This window comes from Taudactylus pleione, unplaced genomic scaffold (genome assembly GCF_031769625.1).
Source record: "Taudactylus pleione unplaced genomic scaffold, aTauple2 ptg000290l, whole genome shotgun sequence".
Classification (NCBI taxonomy): domain Eukaryota; kingdom Metazoa; phylum Chordata; class Amphibia; order Anura; family Myobatrachidae; genus Taudactylus; species Taudactylus pleione.
The window spans coordinates 2406161-2427825 of NW_028284692.1; the positions used below are offsets into that span (position 1 = coordinate 2406161).

A 21665-nucleotide genomic window follows, 5' to 3' on the forward strand; every position below is an offset into this window, starting at 1 on the left:
CGTTCAAATGTACTTATACTACTATTGTATTTTTGTTTTTGTCAAAAATGTACTTTTTGATTATGATTCACCACATTTTGAGCTTTGTATTCTATTCTGCTACTTGTACTCCTTTTAGTCTTGCCCAATAAAACTACCTTGTTTTTGTGCAGATTATGTTAACAATAACATACATTGTTTTCTGGATTTCTGTATGTTGCGTGGTCTGGAAACAAGAGTTAAAAGCTTAATCTAACGCCACTTAAAACTAAGTGCTTTGTGTAACACTGCAAAAAAGATATTTACTACACTTTAATAAACACTATTAATTTGTGTAATGTTTAGCTTAGAGGGAATAAGGGGCATATTTATCACATCCCGCATTTTCACTGCGATTGACATGAAAATATTGTCCATAATCGCAATGCGATCATGTAAATTACCGCCTGCAATTATGATCCGGGCACCGGTACAGAACTTGCGAGCAAGCCCTGTCCTGGAGAAGGTTTAGGGGCACAGTGACAGCTACCGCTATTACTTTGCTTCCGAGTTTGGACCCAGCAGGTCTAATGTGCTAGGGGGGGCTGATGGGGAGGATCCCCTCCTGCAGATGGTGTTAGCTACCAGGGTGAAGGTCTGGAATGCTATTCTGAAGCTTGGTAAATCTCGCAATATAGCAGCCCTCATATGGGGGATGTTTTTGTGAACAGAAATGGAAGGCCTCAGCAGATATCTCTGATAACTGCTGTGGAATCCCCCAGACACACTCTTGCAATGCTTGAAATTTGCGGTTATCCCATAAAACAGCTGTTTACAGGAGAAATCCTGCAAATGTTTTTTTATAAATATGCCCCTAAAGCTGGGTACACCCTGAGCAGATATATCTGCAGATGATGGTTGTTCATACACACTGAACAACCATCATCTGTGTTCTGTGTGTTGGAGGGGGGCGGGTCCCACTGGCCGGGGGCTTGTTGCGCCCTCCTCCCCACGGCTGCTGCTGCAAGTGTACGGGTGTTCGGCTGACCACCCATACATACAGAACGATGCCCCACTATATCTGCTGAAATATTGGGCATCTGCTGTGCAGCACAGCCGAAGGGATATGCCTGTGAATGACGCCTTTCACAAACATGTAGCTGGTACACGATGGCCGACGGGCACCCGATATATTGGCCAATCAATTGATCAGCCAATATGTCTGCCAGTGTGTACCCAGCTGTACTCATGACTGACCTATGTTATCAGACTATGCAGCATTTCATCCTCCACTAGGATAAGAGCTGCAGACAATATTTGTTTATCCTGATAACACCTGATCTCATTCCTCATCTCCTCTAAGTCTGTGATATTTCCCTGTCCTGGGGCTTCTCTCAAATCCAGATACCATCAGAATGTTTACTATAGAGACTCCTTTACAACATTGATTGTATACAAATATTGGTTTATGATTGTTTTTCTTTACAGAAGCAATAAATAGTTGTAATGACTTGTCTCTTACATATATAAGTGAATAACATAATTGGGTGCATTTATATTACTTATTATGGTTTATTTCAGTAAAAAAAATGTTTCTACAATTTAAGGAGGTGTTTTTGTCCCCAGACACCCATTATTTTGAGACTAGAATGAGTAGATGATTTTAGGATATTAACTGCCTGGTTGTTGTACCCTGTTTTCTTACAGCTTTCAGTATTTGTGTTCACCTATTTTTGGGGTCTATTTAGCAATATTGGATTGAAAATGTTCCGCTAATATCTTGGCGATTATTACCAATTTTCCCTTAATTTTTCCCACTGTGCAGGAAAAATCCCGAACCCACCGCAGACAGTCTTTTTGTTTGTATAAAAAGACTGTCCTGCCCTGTCTAGTATTACGCATGCTCCATTTCTACACAGCATATATATATATATATATATATATATATATATTACAGACACTCCATTTAAGAGAATAAGAGAACACAATCACCGGGGTGCTAGAATCATATACAGCAGGCAGAGGCAGGCTGTTTTTGTAACAATCCAGTAAACAGGCAGCACACCACAGATTTTTAAAATCACTTACGAAACTTAAAGTATCGTGCAACGTTTCAGATTTCTTTAACTCTTTCGTCAAGCCTTGACAAAAGATTTAAATAAATCTGAAACGTTGCACGATACTTTAAGTTTTTTAAGTGATTTAAAAAATCTGTGGTGTGCTGCCTGTTTACTGGATTTTATATATATATATATATATATATATATATATATATATACTGTACAGTGCTTAAAGTGGTTCTAGAGAAGTGGTGGATCTCCCCCCTCCCCCTGGCGCTCTTTCAATAAAGGTACAGCACGCCCGTAGGTGCTTGCGCTGAAAAAAGGGGACGTGGTCTCAAAAGAAATCGACGTGATCACACAGTAGTATTCCCAATTCAAATTACACCACACAGTAGCACAATCTTATCCACATTACACCACACATAGTGCCCTTGTTCACATTACACCACATAGTGGTGTCCCTTATTCACATTATGACACACAGCAGTGCCCCTTTTACACAATGCCCACAGTAGTGCCCCTTATATGCAATGCCCACAGTAGTAGTGCCCCTAATACATATAATGCCCATAGTACTAGTGCCCCCTATGCAATGCCCACTGTAGTGGTGCCCCTTATGCAATTCCCAGTAGTGGTGCCCCTTATGCAGTGCCCCCAGTAATGGTGCCCCTTATGCAGTGCCCCCAGTAGTGACAGTGACCCTTATGCAGTGCCCACAGTGCTAGTGCCCCTTATGCAGACCCCACAGTAGTGGTGCCCCTTATGCAGTGCCCTGAGTAGTGTTGAACCTTATGCAGTGCCCATAGTGGTAGTGCCCCTTATGCAGTGCCCACAGTAGTAGTGCCCCTTAGGCAGTGCCCCCAGGAGTGGTGCCCCTTATACAGTGCCCCCATTAGTAATGCCCATTATGCAGTGCCTACAGTGGCAGTGCCCCTTATGCAGAGCCAACAGTAGTGGTGCCCCTTATGCAGTGCCCCCAGGAGTGGTGCCCCTTTGCAGTGCCCACTATACAATGCCCTCAGTAGTAATGCCCTCAGGATTAGTGCCCTCAGTAGTAGTGCCCCCTGTAATAGTGCCCCCAGTAGTAATGCCCATGTAGTAATACCCCCTGTAGCAATGCCCCAGTAGTAATGGCCCCCATAGTAATGTCCCCTGTAGTAATGTCCAAAATAGTAATGCTCCAGTAGTAATGCCCTCCTGTAGTAATGCCCCCTGTAGTAATGCCTCCTGTAGTAATGCCTCCTGTAGTAGTGCCCCCAGTAGTAATGCCCCCAATAGGAATGCCCACAGTAGTAATGCTCTCTGTAGTAGTGCCCCCTGTAGTAGTGCCACTTACCAAAAACCCCAAAACACAATACTTACCTTAAGCCCCGCTCCTGCGTCTGTGGCTGTCCGACAGACTGTTCCTCGGAATTATGGGAGAGACTTCATGACGTCTCTCCCATAGTGCACACTGCGGGAGCCGTGAACTCCAGCCTCCGACTGCTGCTGGCGCTGGTAATAAAATCTCAGCGGGCGCCCGGAAAATGGAGCCTCCCTGAGGCGCCGGGCTGAGGTGGGCCGGAGGAGGCGGAACTGGTTCTGTCTCCAAATAAAAGTGACGGAACGCAGTACCGCCCCACTTTAACCCCTGAATAAATATATAGTAGCTGAAGTACCTGACGTTGCCTGGGTTTAAATCTTCAAGTTAGGTTTTATGATGTGATGTCATCCAAATCCATTCAGTGGAAGGCCCAGAACAGGCTCCCTGGGTCAAAGTTCACCGGCGCACTTCGCCGTAAGGACCGAGACCCCAATCACTCCATTAGGCATCCCAGACCAATTGCCACCCCTCTGTGAAGTTTTCATCCAAATCCATTCAGTGGAAGCCTCAGCACAGGCTCCCCGGTCAAAGTTCTACCCAGCGTACACCAACGGGAGGTCCAACTGGGACCCTTGCCCCTCTAAAACTTGGCCAGGATCCAACTGGACCACCTTGCGTTGGTTTCATCTCAATTGGAGCAGGGGTGTTCGAAAGCATAACCGGACAGACAAAGAAACAAAGAGACCAATACATCTTATATATAAGATTTGTCAATCTTTAGCTTTGTTGTGTTGTTGCTATGTGGTCTAATAACTTTCTGTTTTGATACTAAATAATCATGAAAGATTTGGCAGCTTTACCTTGAGAGCTGTGGAAGATATTCATCAACACACAAACAAACAAATGTATTCTTTTATATATATAATATAATAGATGGGATGTAGTAATAATCCCGACATTCTGGATGCAAGCGCTTAGAATGCCGGCGCCGGAAACCTGACACCTGTCAGAATCTCGGCGCCAGCATCCTGACGGTAAACACGGGGGAGAGTTAGGGTTAGGCACTAGAGGGAGGGCCGGATTAGGCATTAAGGGGGAGGGTTAGGTTTAGGGTGCAGGGGGGGTTAGGTTTAGGCATCGGGGAGGGAGTGTTAGGGGGAGGGGGAGGATACTTACCAACAGTAACCCTGTCGGGATGCCGGGGTTGGGATTCTGACCGCCGGGATCCCGAGCACCGGAATCCCGTACCCAACCTAGATACAGTGAGGTGCATAAATATTGGGACATTGACAGAATTTTCATATTTTGTCCTCTATTCACCACCACAATGGCTTTAAAATGAAACAAGATGTGCTTTAACTGCAGACTTTCAGATTTAATTTGAGGGTAATTACATCCAAATCAGGTGAACGGTGTAGGAATTACGGTTTCTATATGTGCCTCCCACTTTTTAAGGGGCCACCACTAAGAAAGGATTCTAAAGATACCCATATAAGTAGTATCTAGCATGACTTATCCGTAAGTCAGGTGTGTTTTCAAATTAATCACGTAGTAGAGTGTATACCACCTAGCATTTCCACATAGATCCATGTTCAGCCTTGACGGGGATGATTGGGATTAATTTTTCATGATATAATTTTCATCATAAAGGATACTACACATTGCTTGTTATAATTTTATTTACATATTTGGAGTACCGTTGGGGTTTGCTGGACAATCAAAAATCACAACAGGACCCGAAAAAACAGGACATATTTTTTGAGATAAGTATTTATTTTGACATACCAAGAGCACTCCTTGTGTATTATAAGAGATATCGCCCATTTTTCCATACGTTATTCCACTGAAGTTCCATTTATTTTCTGGACTTCCAGGGATAAGTCTAATTAGTGTGAAAAGGCAGAAATCTCTTAGAATACAGCGTCATCGTGCCCACCCGGACCCCTTTTTCTATTATGAAACTGTTATATACAAAAAAATACAGATATATATACATTCAAATGGGATCATTACAGTATTAATAATTCAGACATCAGGGGGGACTAATGCTAATTTTCACTGCTGCGGGAAGTAGCAATGAAGGACATTGCGGATGGACAGCTGATTTTCAGATCAGCTGTCACCACATCATAGCAATGTTGAATTGCGCCGGTGGGTTTGTATCCACTGCTGCTGCTCGCAGCGATTTGGATATCTAATTATCGGGGGGCCCTGATAATTAGCATAATTAATGGACCCCTTAGGTACATTACAGGGCCAAAAGTTGCAGTAGCTTTAACACATGCCCCGAATACACAAAAATACATCTCTTTTTTCCCCAGGTGCTGAATAAACAACACCAGGAAGAGAGAACTATAGGGGGGAGGTAGAAAAACTGACAAAATCTGTTGTTCAGACAAGTAGTTCAAATCAAACAGAATTAACTAACTTGCCTGGACGACCTTTTTCATGTTTTCTGGTGTTTGGAAGCAAATGGCTGATTGTGATTTGCTCCCATATATTACCGGATTTTCATTCCAACCAACCTACTAGTTGAATGGTTGGAGGAAAGTTGGTCTGGTGTATGGCCAGATTTAGGTCTCTGTGTCGCTTTCTATACCTTAAACCTTTTTCAACTTGCTTTTGCCTTTTAAGCAGGCTTGCCTACCCTCCCAATTTGGTCGGGAGCCTCCCGAATATCAGGTGCCGCTCCCGACCCCCCGGAAAGGCAGGCAAGCCTCCTGGCTCTTGCCTGCCCCCCTGACTAAATACTAGAAACCCCCTCAGCGGGGGGCACGATCACACGATTCTCGTTGAATCGTGTCATCGTGGCTCCGCCCCCTGCTTCACAATGCCTTTGTTTTCGGCATTCTGAGGAGGTGGCGGGGCCACGATGATGCGATCGTGCGGCCACGCCCCCAAAACGGGCCCATTGCCCGGTCACGTCCCCCGCTGTATGCAGGCATTCAGTTCCCTCCCGGAAGGAGGGAGCTGAATGTCGTCAAGTATGCTTTTAAGAGACCATTGCTGACACATGGTGTAAATACACACTCCTCACTCTGATTATAGATTTTTAAAAAGTGGGAGGCACATATAGAAACCGTTGTAATTCCTACACCGTTCACCTGATTTGGATGTAATTACCCTCAAATTAAATCTGAAAGTCTGCAGTTAAAGCACATCTTGTTTGTTTCATTTCAAAGCCATTGTGGTGGTGAATAAAGGCCAAAATATGAAAATTCTGTCAATGTCCCAATATTTACGCACCTGACTGTATGTGCCGTCGGGGGTGCTGGGAGGTAACAGATTAGATCCCTCTCACAGTACAATGCAAAAAGAACTCAATATTCTCATTCCGCAGCTTGGTACATATGTGGTCAAGACTCTGAAAACGGGGGGATTCCGGGGCCTATTCATCAACCAATAAATGGCCTGGTAACCATGTGGAAACTAGCTTAAGCATATTTAGGTTACCGGGCTATTCATCAAATAGACCCCTGATATTCATCAGACTCCAAGAACTGAAAGTTTTCGGAGTTTGCCTCCGAGAACAAGCTCCATCTTCAGACAGCGCTTGCTCTCTTAACACCGCTCCTTTCTATGGGAAGGAGTTCTGGGAATGCGAAGAGGGATCCGAGCGGACCCCTCCGCCACCTCCTGACTTCTTCCCCGGCGGCTGTGCTCATGCGTGACCTGAGGTGATGCATGCGTAGACGGGACGATGGGTAGAAGGTAAGTAACGCAGCTACATCTGTAGTTGCGATACTTTCCGAGGGGACAGCTGCTTTTCAGAGCAGCTGTCCCCGCACCGGAGTAATGATGAATTGCTCCGGTGATTCTCCCGCACTTAAGTATCCCTCGCAGCGAGATCATTCCATAATCATCGGGGGCCATACAGCCTCCGATGATGAATAGGCCCCTCAGAGTCATGAACACATTTAAGGCTTAGTACAACCCGTCCTCAACCTTTACATGATCTAGAAAAGGCAGACGGACAGCATGGTGCCACAGTGGTCAGTTTAGTTGCCTCACAACGCTGGGGAATTGGGATAAGATTGTAAGAATTGTATCAAAGGAGGCAGAAAAATTTTTTGGTACAAATTTCAACAGCCAGGAACTTTCCCTAAAAATTTGAGTTACACAGCTGTTTAGTGACTGCAACCTGAAATAGCGGCATGAATGAAGAGAGCTCCCTGTCCCTAGGATTACTATTTCTGTGCCCTTGGTGGTGTAAGAATCCATTTAGAGTTCCAGCCAGGATAATTGATGCTGTTTTTTTAAAAGACATAAGAATGTGACTATTGTTAATAAAATCACATGTATCCAGTCTGTCTAATCCAATTGTGAGGGTAATTGGCACTGAAAAAGTATCACTTGCTATATGAGTGTGTGTGTGTATATATATATATATATATATATATATACATATACATACACTACCATTCAAAAGTTTGGGGTCACCCACCAGACAATTTCGTGTTTTACATGGAAACTGACTTTCATTTATTAAATGAGTTGCAAAATGAATAGAACATGTAGTCAAGACAATGGCAAGGTTGGAAATAATGATTTTTATTTGAAATAATAATTTTGTCCTTCAAACTTTGCTTTCGTCAAAGAATGCTCCTTTTGCAGCAATTACAGCATTGCAGACATTTGGCATTCTAGCTATTAATTTGTTGAGGTAATCTGAAGAAATTTCACCCCACGCTTTCTGAAGCACCTCCCACAAGTTGGATTGGCTTGATGGGCACTTCTTGCATACCATACGGTCAAGCTGCTCCCACAACAGCTCAATGGGGTTACGATCTGGTGACGCGCTGGCCACTCCATTAGAGACAGAATACCAGCTGCCTGCTTCTTCCCTAAATAATTCTTGCATAATTTGAAGGTGTGCTTTGGGTCATTGTCCTGTTGGATGTGGAAATTGGCTCAAATCAAGCGCTGTCCACAGGGTATGGCATGGCATTGGAAAATGGAGTGATAGCCTTCCTTATTCAATATCCCTTTTACTTTGTACAAATCTCCAAAGCAGCCCCAGACCATCACATCACCTCCACCATGCTTGGCAGATGGCGTCAGGCACTCTTCCAGCATCTTTTCATTTGTTCTGCATCTCACAAATGTTCTTCTGTGTGATCCAAACACCTCAAACTTCGATTCGTCTGTCCATAACACTTTTTTCCAATCTTCCCCTGTCCAATGTCTGTGTTCTTTTGCCCATATTAATATTTTCCTTTTATTGGCCAGTCTCAGATATGGCTTTTTCTTTGCCACTCTGCCTAGAAGGCCAGCATCCCGGAGTCGCCTCTTCACTGTAGACGTTGACACTGGCATTTTGCGGGTACCATTTAATGAAGCTGCCAGTTGAGGACTTGTGAGGCGTCTATTTCTCAAACTAGAGACTCTAATGTACTTGTCTTCTTGCACAGTTGATAGAGGATGTCCTGAGGAAGCCTATTTATTAGGTGAAACGCATAGATGACAGTGGAGGGGAACCTGTTGGACGTCTGCAGAACATGAGGTACCCCAAGTTTGCCGGCAAACTATTTTTACTGACTGGATTTTACACACCATCCTCTATCAGGATTTATTCTGGATCAAGTGAGACTGTTTATATGACCAGCTATGGTATTGATTGATTGATTTTTTCTGGACTTTATGTCGGGATATATATCCTATCAATATAAATTTTTTTGGATTTACCCAGATACATATCTAGCCATAAGGAGACAGAGTAAAACGCTCATTAGCGTGTCTGCCCCTTTTTATTCATTAGCAGATCTCATTGAGGTACTGCATTGTATGTTTTATGTTATATGTTTTATGTTGTGAGTCTGTATGTGTTTTACTTATACCGGTATTACCTGTTTTATTCATATATCTACTATGATATAAATAAATTAATGTGTATTTAGCATATATTGCTTGGTGCTATTTATAACATACGGACCACACAGGAAGCGCTAGAGGTTATTTGTTTTTATTTTTTGTTTAACTAGGGGCATACTTGCCTACTTTCCCAATTTGGTCGGGAGCCTCCCGAAAATCAGGTACTGCTTCTGACCCACCCGGAAAATAAGGTAAGCCTCCCAGCAGCCGCCAACCCCCCAGATCCCTTGCGAATCCCCCCACAGCGATGACACAATGACGCGATGATGCGATTCGCGATAAATCACATCATCCTGACCCTGCCCCCGGCTTTACAGTGCCGAAAACCTCGGCATTGTGAAGTGGGGGCGGGGCCAAATTTATGTGATGTTGTGGCCATGCCCATGCCCCGCCTCCATTGCAGGGTAGTATCCCGGGACATGCCCCCTCTATCCAAATCACTCCTTCCTGCTTGCCCGAGCTGGCTGCCCCCTCCCGGAGAGGGCTGCCAGAATGTCGGCAAGCCTGACTAGGGGAGAGGGATAGGTTTAGGCACTAGGGGGGAGGTTAGGTTTAGGCACTAGGGGGAGGGATAGGTTTAGGCACTAGGGGGGAGGTTAGGTTTAGGTTGCGGGAAGGGAGGGTTTAGTGGTAGGATACCAACAGTAACTATGTCGGGATGCCGGCGTTGGGATTCTGAACGCTGAGATCCCAAGCACCGGCATGAAGTACCCCATTTGATGTATATTTGGTGAGTGCTACTTTTTGCTAACACACTTCTGCACACTGCAATGGCCCTGAGAACCATGTACTTAATTATAAAATGAAAAATCTGGTGGAATGTTATTATCTAAAATGATCTCTATGAACATGTACAGCATTCACCAGTTTAGCACTTGCAACATTAGAGAAGCATTCAAACATCCTTGTGCTTTGTTTTCCCCTCCACAGTCCACAAATACAGCTTCTGATAAAACATAACCCTGTTAATTATTATTATTAACAGTTTCTTATATAGCGCAGTATATTCCGTTGAGCTTTACAATTTGAAACAACATTAATAGAACAAGACTGGGTTGTAAGAGATAAACATAAAGTTAAAATGTTAGTATGTTTTTGTGTGGCAAAGAGTTTTTGTGTGGTCATGCCCCCTCTGGACAAAATATAATGGAAAACCCTATGTGCAGCATCAAGTGTTGCAAATTAGAGATCTGCGGGGAACCCTCTGATTTGGTTTTGGTTCTAAATCTTTGTCCTGTGCTGGTTTTGTCAAAAACACATTCAAATGTTTTGTTTTTGGAAAATGGATAAAAACAGCTAAAATCATGTTAGCAGTGCTACATTTCCCACAAGGCATGTGAGGCACAAGCCTAGGGGTGCCACTAGCTGGAGTAGGACAGCAGTCCTCCTGCATCAAATTTTTCCAGTGCCCCAAATCAGCCATGGCTATCTGGACACAGAACAATTACAGCATCCCCCATGATACATCAGGGGGAGTCTTAGGAGAGGGTTCATGTAGTGATGGCCAACAAAGGCTGTACCATTCTTGGTTTGTTTTAAACCATAAGCAGAAACCCATCGAGTGCTGCACAGACCTCACCCATCGGATCAGCGGCGTCGATTTTTGCACAATATAGGGCATCACAATCGATGTTCGATGGCCATTCCTAGATGCATGTGCAGTCCAGGAACTCAGAACATTAGGCTCATATCTGGGAGAGTCTTGGAGCATTCATGCAATCCAGGAGCCCGGAAGAGTTATTCACCCACAAAAGGCCACAAAAAAGCTAGCTGGAGGGGGTGGAGTCTTGTTAAAATGGGGACAGGTCGGAGCAGGTGCCCAATAATATTAAGGGACCCCTAAATCCGCCCGTCTGCTAGAATAGCAGAGTAGATTACAGTGTACAGGACCATTTTTCAAACTGAAAACCCAAGTAGCAAAATATATATGCAAGTATAAAATGTCTAGAAAACACAGTTCACCCAAACATTTCAATATAGACCATAAATATGACCCCTCCATCCTCAAATACATAAAAATACAGGAAATAAATTAGACATACTATCTAAGAAACTTCAACCATCAGCTTTGCAGACCTCAGATGCTCCAGATGAGCTCCCTGTTAGAAACTTTGTGTCGCCATAGTTGGAATTCAAAAGGTTTGATTTGCACAGTCTTCCAGCAGCTGTTGTCCCACTGCCAACCTTTAAAGAAAGAAAGCCCGTGAATTGGCATGGGAAAGAGATGCAGGAGATACTCTGCACCCTGAAAATGCTGTTTATACAGATGGTATCTGGTACCCATCTGCCTCCATGCAATTTTACCTGCCTACTTAGACTTATGTTGGCGATCTTGCGGTCAGTAAGGCACCATGCTGCATATAGTAAATGGTGGACATGTCCAAAGGTCCAATGATATTGGGGACAGATCTGTGGTTTAATTAGAGCCGTTACCAGAACCCCAATGGCAGATTTCCTCTTAAATTCCTTTTTTTTCTAGCCCTGTTTCTCACGTCCTGAGACCAACATAAAAACTTATTAAACACATTCTGAATGCTGCTATAAGTCAGGTAGCTTTACAATAGAAGTGCGGCTTTTTTCACTATTACAATTCATTATTTCAAAAATAATTTATTCTATGTACTTCTGTTTTTGGTTATCTAAAGATGTGTTCTTTAACCAAGTATATATAAATCTATAGACAATTGCACTCAAGTTCGCAAATTAACAAACAGAAATGCCCTTGGCCATATACAGCGGGACTCCATCAGATCCTTCAGCACAAAGGCATCCTTCCCCAACCATCTCACTTTAAGGGGCCTATTTATCATTAAATATTTACGGCATATTCGTCACAAGTATTAAGTATCCCCCAGATGTATTATAGAGGGATCGCAGCAGATATCTCATATATCTGCTGCAGTCTCTCCATTCCCAACAGCAGGAGCAACCACCATATGTGGGTTGCGATGGTGTCAGATTAACCAAGTTTGGTCCCCGCAGCACAAATGGTGTTGTCCTGCTGTAGCCTATGGGCTATACTTTGCTTCAATTACCGAACGCTCCCAGGCAATGATTGCCACACATGCGTGATCTGTAGACCGCACATGAGCAGTAGTCCCGAGATGGGAGTGAAAAGTCCGCTGATGCAGTCACTTCACTCCGAGCACATCGCAGTGACGGGGTGCTTTCACAGCCCCTGTCCCTGTGGGTGCTATTTAATACATCCTGGTGCTATCATTACTGCACTGCACTACAATGGGAGCTAATATCACACCCACATCGAATTGAATATGCAATTATTGATAAATGGGCCCCTTAGTGCAACAGTCACAATTCTGAAGTACTTTCATGCCATCCCGAGATTAGGACGTTTGCCCTGAGTTGCAGGAGCTGCTGCATGCTGTGGAAGCAGTCTCTGCAGCGTGCAACTAACAATTACATTTTTCTTAAGGAATTCAAATATACTCCAACCAACCCAGGGTGTGCCTACACCCTGTCTTGCTTTGCAGAAATCCGATGTTTAGGGGTATGACTAATGCAATGAATTGTAAAAAATTCAATCAAACTGCTTTTGAACAATATGTTCTGTTAAGTGTATTAATCATACCCCCAAACATCGGATTTTGTTGCTAACTAATCAGTTTTTTAAATTACACCTTCTCTTGCTTGATTGCACACTTTTTTCCATGCATTAAATTCTTTATTTTCTGGTCATTTTTTATTTAGCTAACATATTGATAGAACATATTGATATTTTACTATATATATTGATTTTTTTATTTTTTCATTTATATCTATATATCTATCTATCTCTATTAGGTGCCTTCTGTATATATTGATGCAGAAAATCCCAGTAATGAGCGACTCTAAAGCTTGGTATACACTGATATATTGCCTGTTCCATTGAACGGGCGATAATATATCTATAGTTTATCGCAGGGTGTGTTCAGCATATATGTCTGTAAATAACGTTGTTCACAGACATGTCCGATCAGCAGATGGGCGATATATCTGAACATGCTGCGGCACCCAGCGGTGATTGACAGCTCAATTGGGCGACGATTTAAATACCTGCCCATTTCAGCTGTCGAACCCGTCACATTGGGCAGACGAATTGGTAAGTTTGTATAAACTTACCAATTGTCATATAGGTTGGCGGGTCGGCATAGTGTGTAACCAGCTTAAGGGTCTTGATTTCAAAAGTGTAATGTATTAAAGCAGAGCTCACGGTTCAGAATCCACTAACGTTCTTTCCCCAAAGTAATCACTAACTGTCATAAGTTTACTACATTCTGTCTTAAGATTTCTGCACTGTCTATCTGCTGATGATTATTCTAGCCATATAACACCATTGGTAGTACACAAAATGCCAGCCATCAACGGCTACTTTAATATTGGTGACTGATAGTACTTCTGCCCTATAGTAGTCACATGAACTGTTATTCTGCTTCATTATGCATCATGTCTTTCATGCACATCTTAGATAGTAAGCTTATTTGGCATGTCTGTTTCATGTCATTATATGTCATTTTTCTGTATTATGATCTCCTTAATGTACGACACTTTATTAAATATAATATTTGTATGTGTATTTAAACAACAAGATCCGAGAACTGTGCAGATTTATTATATGAAAATGGATTACCAAGCAGTGGAGGCAGGAATAGTAAGCTAAATTATCCTTCCTCATATATAGACAGTCTAGTGCTTGTGTGGCACTAATCAAAACTCTATAGCCTGCAGTGATTTTGTCCAACAGCGAGAAGTTCTGGTATTTCCATTAAGTTGTGGGGTACAGTTTCTTGCCTTACAGGGGTATTCAATATGGGTGCGATAACATCGTTTTTGCGTTAATATTGGAGGTATGACGTCATTATCGCAGGTTTTACTTTTACACCGTATTCAATTTCAAAAACTTATCGCAGTTTTAAAAAGTCTTTGATAAAAAACGGGGATAACTTTTCACCATTGAATAGGTGTCGAAAAAAAGTGCAGAATTGGAGTTTAGGGGTGCAGGCTTAAAAAAAATAGCCTGCACCCCTGGGAATGACATTTAAAAAAGAACTGTGTCAAAAAAAGTAAAAAAAAAAAATAGGGACACCCAAAAAAATGAATTTAAAAATTGGGGTGAAAAAAAAAAATGGGAAAAAATTGTTTAACAATAGGGAAATAGGTTCAGGGCTATTCTGCATGTATGCGGCAGATGTTTTCTAAAATAGAATTATAGCGGCAGGTGCACAAATGCAGATTTTTTAAAAACTTACTTTAGGGACTTAAAAATATGCTAGTACCCATTTTCATGTACCCCAAATTTGATGGGACCACTTAAAAAAACGAAACAAATAACCTAAGTGCTCTTCTGCAACACTTCTTCAATGTCGGGAAAAAAACACCTGCTGCGGCTATTTAAATCCCCGACTTTCAATTAAAGGCTAAAACGGGGGTACCCATAGTGTTCCCCCAACTTTAGGGGGGTCTTACAATTATTTTAAGGAAAAATTCGTAACTCTACGCAAATCCAACTTCGTAGTTTCCCGTTTTCGTTCATTTTATTTTGAATACGGGGATAAGCGGGAGTGCGCCCGATACTTTAACGCAGAAAAAAACTCCGATATGAAACGTTAACTTCGACAGTGAAGTTAACGTTTCATATTGAATACCCCTCGTAGTGTGGGTAAAGGGATTACCCTTACAAGGCAAGGACATGGACATTACAATGACTAGATCTGGACCCATTAGAGCATATATGGCATGCTCTGGAACTAATCCTGAGAGAAGAATGCAGTGCACCTCTTCTGCACAATTCCAGATGCGGCTGACTAAATGCCGCCATGGTATATAAAATTAAAACACTATAACATGGCTTATATTGGTGTTTGAATTTATCTGGTCTACTACATACTATAGGTACAGTACATACTGTATATATGAAAGTGTTACCCACTATGTGTAGGGATATTTATCGGAATACACATATTTGGTATAAAACTCATGTGGGTAAACAAGGCAAAACAAGAGATATGGTAAGAACTTACCTTTGTTATGTCTGTTTCTACGAAGTCCATAGGGTCCACAGGGTTGACCTTGGGGTATAGCTGGATCTGGATCCACGAGCACCACGCAGTTAAAGCTTTGCTGCTCCCAGGATGCACTTGGGTCCGTCCTCCTCTATACCCCGCCCCCGAGGCACAGGCACCTCAGTTGGTAAGCAGCCAAGGCTGGAGGAGGAGACTAAACAGAGAGAAGGAAGACTGGAACACACAAGAAACCATACTCACAGAAATGGGAGACGGAAAACCGGTGACCAGCCACACAGCCCATTTGAAGCCAGGTGCGTCAGGGCGGGCGCCTTGTGGACCCTATGGACTTCGTAGAAACAGAGATAACAAAGATAAGTTCTTACCATATCTCTTGTTTTCTACTTCAGGGTCCATAGGGGGTCCACAGGGTTGACCTTGGGGATGTCCCAAAGCAGTTCAACTAAGGGCGGGGACGCCCCTGTGCTGAAAGGAGTACCCGGCGCCCAAAGGATGCATCCTGAGAGGCGAAGGTGTCAAACGCATAGAACCTCAAAAACGTTTGAATTGAAGACCAAGTGGCCGCCTTACACAGCTGAACAGCGGAGGCGCCACGTCTAGCAGCCCAAGAGGGACCCACAGAACGAGTGGAATGAGCCTTAACAGAGACTGGCACAGGTAAACCCTCCTGTGCATAAGCCTCACAAATAACAGAACGAAGCCAAGGGGCTAACGTTTGCTTGTTGGCAGGCCAACCCCTCTTGTGAAAACCGAAGAGGACAAACAATGAATCCGACTTCCTAACCGAAGCAGTCCGGTCCACATAGATTCTAAGTGCCCGGACTACATCTAAGGAAGCCTCACCAGCTGAAAGATCAGGTGACTGAAAAGCTGGCACAACAAGTTCGAGATTAATGTGGAACTTTGAGACCACGTTGGGCAAAAACTCAGGACGAGTGCGGAGCACCGCTCTGTCCTGGTGAAAAATCAGAAAAGGAGGTCGACAGGAAAGCGCCCCCAATTCTGACACCCTCCTGGCAGAAGCAATTGCCAGGAGAAAAACGGTCTTAAACGTCAGCCACTTGAGCTCCACCGACTCAAGTGGCTCAAAAGGAGGACCCTGCAAGACCCGTAGTACCACCGCCAAGTCCCAAGGAGCCACCGGAGGCACGAAGGGAGGCTGGATCCTGAGAACACCTTGGAAAAGGTGTGAACATCTGGCAGTGTAGCAATCCGTCGCTGAAACCACACGGACAAAGCAGACACATGAACCTTCAGAGAGGCCAGGCGTAAGCCGAGGTCCAAGCCCGATTGAAGAAACTCCAAGATTCTGGAAACCCGGAACACCTGCGGATCATAGTTTCTGGATTCACACCACTGAAAATAAGTGCGCCACACCCTGTGGTAAATCCGTGCGGAAGCAGGCTTGCGTGCCCTAAGCATGGTACCAATGACCGAACTGGAGAAACCCCTAGACCTCAAGACAGCTGTCTCAAGAGCCACGCCGTCAAAGACACCCAACCCAGATCCGGGTAAAGGCAGGGCCCTTGAGACAACAGGTCCCGACGCTGAGGGAGAAGGTACGGAGCGTCGATGGAGAGGCACCTCAGATCGGAGTACCAAGGACGTCTGGGCCACGCCGGAGCTACCAGCACGAGCGTGCCACCGTCCTGCTTGAATTTCCGCAGAACCCGAGGAAGCAGGGATATCGGAGGAAACAGATACGCCAGGTGAAACGTCCATTTCACCGACAGTGCGTCTACCAGACAGGTGCCTGCGTCTCTTGTCCTTGACCCGTAAACGGGCAACTTGTGATTGTGACGGGAGGCCATCCAGTCCAGCTCCGGCAGCCCCCACCTGTCCACGAGTAGCTGAAACACCTCTGGGTGAAGCGACCATTCCCCGGGATGCACGTCGTGACGGCTGAGGAAGTCCGCCTCCCAATTGAGACCTCCGGGAATGAAGACTGCCGAGATCGCTGGAATGTGACACTCCGCCCAAGCAAGAATGCGAGACACCTCCGACATCGCTGCCCGACTGCGAGTTCCTCCTTGGTGCTTGATGTACGCCACCGTGGTGGCGTTGTCGGACTGCACCTGAATCGCCCTTCCGTGAAGAGCGGGGCCGGACGACTGCAGGGCCCTGTATACTGGCCGCAGTTCAAGGATGTTGATGGGGAGAAGTGCTTCTTCCGCGGACCAATGACCCTGAAGCGATAATGAGCCAGTCACTGCCCCCCAACCCCGGAGACTGGCATCCGTCGTGAGCAGGACCCAGTCCGGGATCCAAAAGGGGCGCCCCTCGACCCGATGCGCTGTCTGAAGCCACCAAGCCAAAGACTGCCGAACCTCCGGGGACAACACCAGCATCTGAGACCGGATCCGGTGAGGTAACCCGTTCCATTCCGATAGAATCAGCCACTGCAGGGGCCGGGAATGGAACTGGGCAAATTCCTCCATGTCGAATGTCGACACCATGGACCCCAGAACTCTCATAGCCGAATGGACCAACAGGCGGCAACTGCTCAGGTAACTGTGTATCCGCAGCTGCAGGGAGGAGACCTCCTCCGGAGTCAGGAAAATCCGTTGCTGACGAGAATCCAGCAGGGCTCCCAAATGAACCATCCGCTGTGATGGAATCAGGGAGGACTTTTTCCAATTTATCAGCCACCCGTGCGCTTGCAGGCAAGCGATCGTCAGGTGGAGATGTTGAAGCAGTACCTCCGGGGACCTCGCCAGCAACAGGAGGTCGTCCAGATACGGCAGCAGCCGTACATTCTGGTTCCGAAGATGTGCGGCCATGACCACCATAATCTTCGTGAACACCCTCGGTGCTGTGGAGAGGCCAAAGGGTAGCGACCGGAACTGAAAATGATGTTGAAGGATAGCGAACCTCAGATACCGCTGGTGCGAAGGTGCTATCGGAACATGGAGGTAGGCGTCCTGGATATCCAGGGACACCATGTAATCCCCCGGTTCCATCGCCAGAATGATGGAATGTAACATTTCCATCCTGAACTTGGGAACTCTGAGGAATTTGTTCAGAGACTTCAAGTTGAGGATAGGGCGATGAGAACCATTGGGTTTCTGCACCAGAAACAGAGAAGAATAGTACCCCGTCCCTCATTGTAATTGAGGAACAGGAACAATGACCCCTGCTTTCAGCAAGGACTCTATAGCTTCCTGAATCTGTAAAGTCTTGGTCGTATCCTGAGAAGGACTCGTGCAAAAAAACTGGTGGGGCGGTCTGTGCCGAAAAGACAGAGCGTACCCCTGGGAGACCACTTCTCGAACCCAGGCATCCGTGGTGGTATTGTGCCAGCACTGGGCAAATAGAAGAAGTCGGCCTCCCACTCTGGGGTCCCCCAGAGGGAGGCCCGTCCCATCAGGCAGAAGGTTTATCCTCCTGCTTGGAAGAAGGGCACCTGGCACTCCAGGCCTGCTTCTTGGGCTTAGAAGCGGCCTTGGTCGCCGATTGCCTCGGGAAGGACTGACCTTTGGCCTTTCCCTGAACCCGAAAGGACCGAAAGGCAGAGCTCCGTACTTTGGTAGGTGCAGAAGCCGAAGGGAGGAAGGCTGATTTAGACTTAGCCAGAGTATCCACAATTTTGTCCAAGTCTGGACCAAAAAGCAGCTCCCCATTAAAAGGTAAGGCCTCCAGTCCCTTTTTGGAGTCTGCGTCAGCTCTCCAAGACCTCAGCCACAAGGACCGACGCGCCGATACAGCTGCAGCCGACACCCGAGAGGTCAGCAGGCTTGCATCTAACGATGCTTCCCCAATGTAGGAAGCCGCATCCCTCATTTGTCCTATCAACGGTCTCTGGATCTCCGGAGCATCTTCCGGAAAGGTATCCTCCAAAGCATTGGCCCAGCTCTCGATGGCCTTAGCCACCCAAGATATCGCCATGGACGGACGGGCAACCGCCCCCGAGAGAGAGTAGATAGACTTTAAACAAGTCTCCATTTTCCTGTCCGTGGGATCTTTCAGGGACGAGATCGACGGCAAAGGCAGCGTAGCGCTTTTAATTAAGCGGGTAACGTGGGAATCCACGGCAGGCGGAGTTTCCCACTTCCTGCAATGAGCCTCAGGAAAAGGATAGTTTGAAGCCAACCGTTTCTGCGGTTGGAACCTCTTGCTGGGCAACTGCCAGGCCCCTGCCATATGATCCGTTAACTGGTCAGACAGGGGAAAAACCGTCAAAGCTACCTTGGCCTTCTTAACATTAGGGTACTTCGACCTGGGAGCCGGCGCATCCTCCTCTATATGAAGGATGGCCCGCACTGCCCTAACCAATGCCGGTACATTAATGGAGGACTTAGCCTCCACCTCCTGGGCCCCAGCATCCGAGTCAGAGTCTTCATGGATCTCTCCGTCATCCGAAGACACGTCCGTGTCCGTAAACTGTGCCGCCAATGAAGCCGAAACGGTTCGCTTGGACGTCCTTGGTGGCAAATCACTGTGCAACATAGTTTGAAAGGCCAATGACGAAGCCGCCAGGCTCTGAACAGAGCTGGAGAGGACATCCACCCAGGGAGGGGATACCGTTTGAGGATACCCCTGAAACGGTACCATCGACTGCTGTGGTACCGTGGGAGATTGCACGTACACAGGCAAACCCGCATAAGGACCCACAGTCTGATACCCGGGAGGAGACTGCACCAGACGCGTCACGCCCGGGGAACGGGGGATGGTAGGCTGGGGCAATGCCCTAGAAGGGACCGCAGTCGGGACCGCCAGCCGGTCCGCGATCGACGCCAGCACTTGTGTAAACATCGCCCACGGAGGATCCTGCGCCACTGGGGGTTTAGAGGGACCAGGTACCAGCTGGCACCGTCCGCACAGACCGTCCTGAGACAAATCCGCCCCGTCAACCCCTGCCGAACAGCGTCGGCAGGAAAACAACACAGGAGCCACGGAGCGCTCATTCTCCTCATCAGACATGACACAAAACTTTTGCAACAAAAAATGTATCACCGAAAAGAGGTAAGGCGTATAACACCTGCGCACTCCCAAGTATGCAACACAAACAGCCCACAATCTGGTACTGAGTAGCACACCGCAGTATGTGACGGACCTCACAAATACGTAGATCTATATAAGTGAGGTATACAGAAAGAACACCCCTCCCCCACGCACCTGCAGGCCGTAGGAGAAGGAATGGGATAGGTAAAAAGCTGACAGTAAGTAGAAAAAGCACAGACAGCAGCACTAGCAATAGTCACATACCATGCAGGAAGTTATACTCACTGCACCTTCCGCTACAATCAACCTCCCAGATTCAGTGTCTGGGAGGGCTATAGTGCTGCGAACACTGTCCTTTGCAGGGGGAGAGGTACGCAGGGGGACTGGTCCACTGTATCCGCCTGGGAGCTCTGCGATGCTGCCTGGAAGATGGCCGCCGGAGAGCACTGAAGAGGAGTGGCCAGGAGATAACAGCCCAGCGACGCCAGCACACATGAGAGAAGGCGCGCTGGGCTGAGGGGAGGAGCCGCACAAGCAGGGAAGGCTGCCTCCCCTGCTAGTACTAAACCCCCGGGGAAGCCGGTTCCCCGCCGGTACTTACACCCCGGGAGCCAGCGGTCACGCGGGGTATTCCTGAAGAGGGGGAGCCCGCTGCCGCTACTAGCGCCGCCGGTCTGTCCCCAGAGACCTGCGGCTGAAAGGCTGCATTTTCCCCCGCGTGCAGCGCGAAGCGCTACACGCGGCTTACCTGGCCCCGTAGAATCCGGCAGCAGTCAGTGGGAGCTCCCGGAGCCACGCTAGTACTGACTCCGGGGTCCCGCTGCGATCCCCAGATCAGTACTGGCGTCGCAGCGCCAGCGGGGCTGTTGGAGTGGCAGCATGGACGTCCAGATGGACAGTCTTATGCTGCCGCTCTGAAGATAGTAAAAAATAAAATAATAAAATCTTCTTTGCAAAAAAAAAATTTAATTAAAGCTTAGGGGCTGCTTATGCAGCCCCACTGCCCAGGGTGACCCGACTCCGGCCGGGCACCAACTAAAACTGAGGTGCCTGTGGCTCGGGGGCGGGGTATAGAGGAGGACGGACCCAAGTGCATCCTGGGAGCAGCAAAGCTTTAACTGCGTGGTGCCCGTGGATCCAGATCCAGCTATACCCCAAGGTCAACCCTGTGGACCCCCTATGGACCCTGAAGTAGAAATATAATTATTATCAGTGTAACCAATGTAGAGGAAAATGTAGGTAATGGTCTTTTGGTAATGACTGAACATCTTTGGTCAGAAAATGGTTTACTAAGCCATCTTGGATCTTTATCAAATATGGGAAGTACCTGATAGGTAGACTAATATTACTAATATTAATGCAGCAGTAGTACAGCAAGCATTACACTGTATGACTGTATGTAATAGATGCTATAAGTAAGATTACAATAAATAGTTGGTTTGAAGCTGTTACAATATCTATTTGCTGGCTACACACAGGCCAATACCACTTCCTGTTAACATTGTGGCA

The 21665-nt window shown here is 46.3% G+C and overlaps 1 protein-coding gene across 4 annotated transcripts in view; it reads right to left on the reverse strand.

The window, feature by feature from the left end:
* The window catches only part of ITGB4 (integrin subunit beta 4), a 114093-nt gene that overhangs the window by 75477 nt on the left and 16951 nt on the right, over window positions 1-21665 (reverse strand). Inside the window, exon 2 of one of the 4 annotated variants that reach the window (XM_088482540.1) lies at window positions 11272-11379. The exons of 2 other annotated variants lie outside the window; for them this stretch is intronic. The gene's annotated coding sequence lies outside the window, so the exon portion shown is untranslated. Of the gene's footprint in view, window positions 1-11237; window positions 11380-21665 lie in introns of all 4 variants that reach the window. One more of the 4 variants, XM_088482539.1, reaches the window with a different exon arrangement.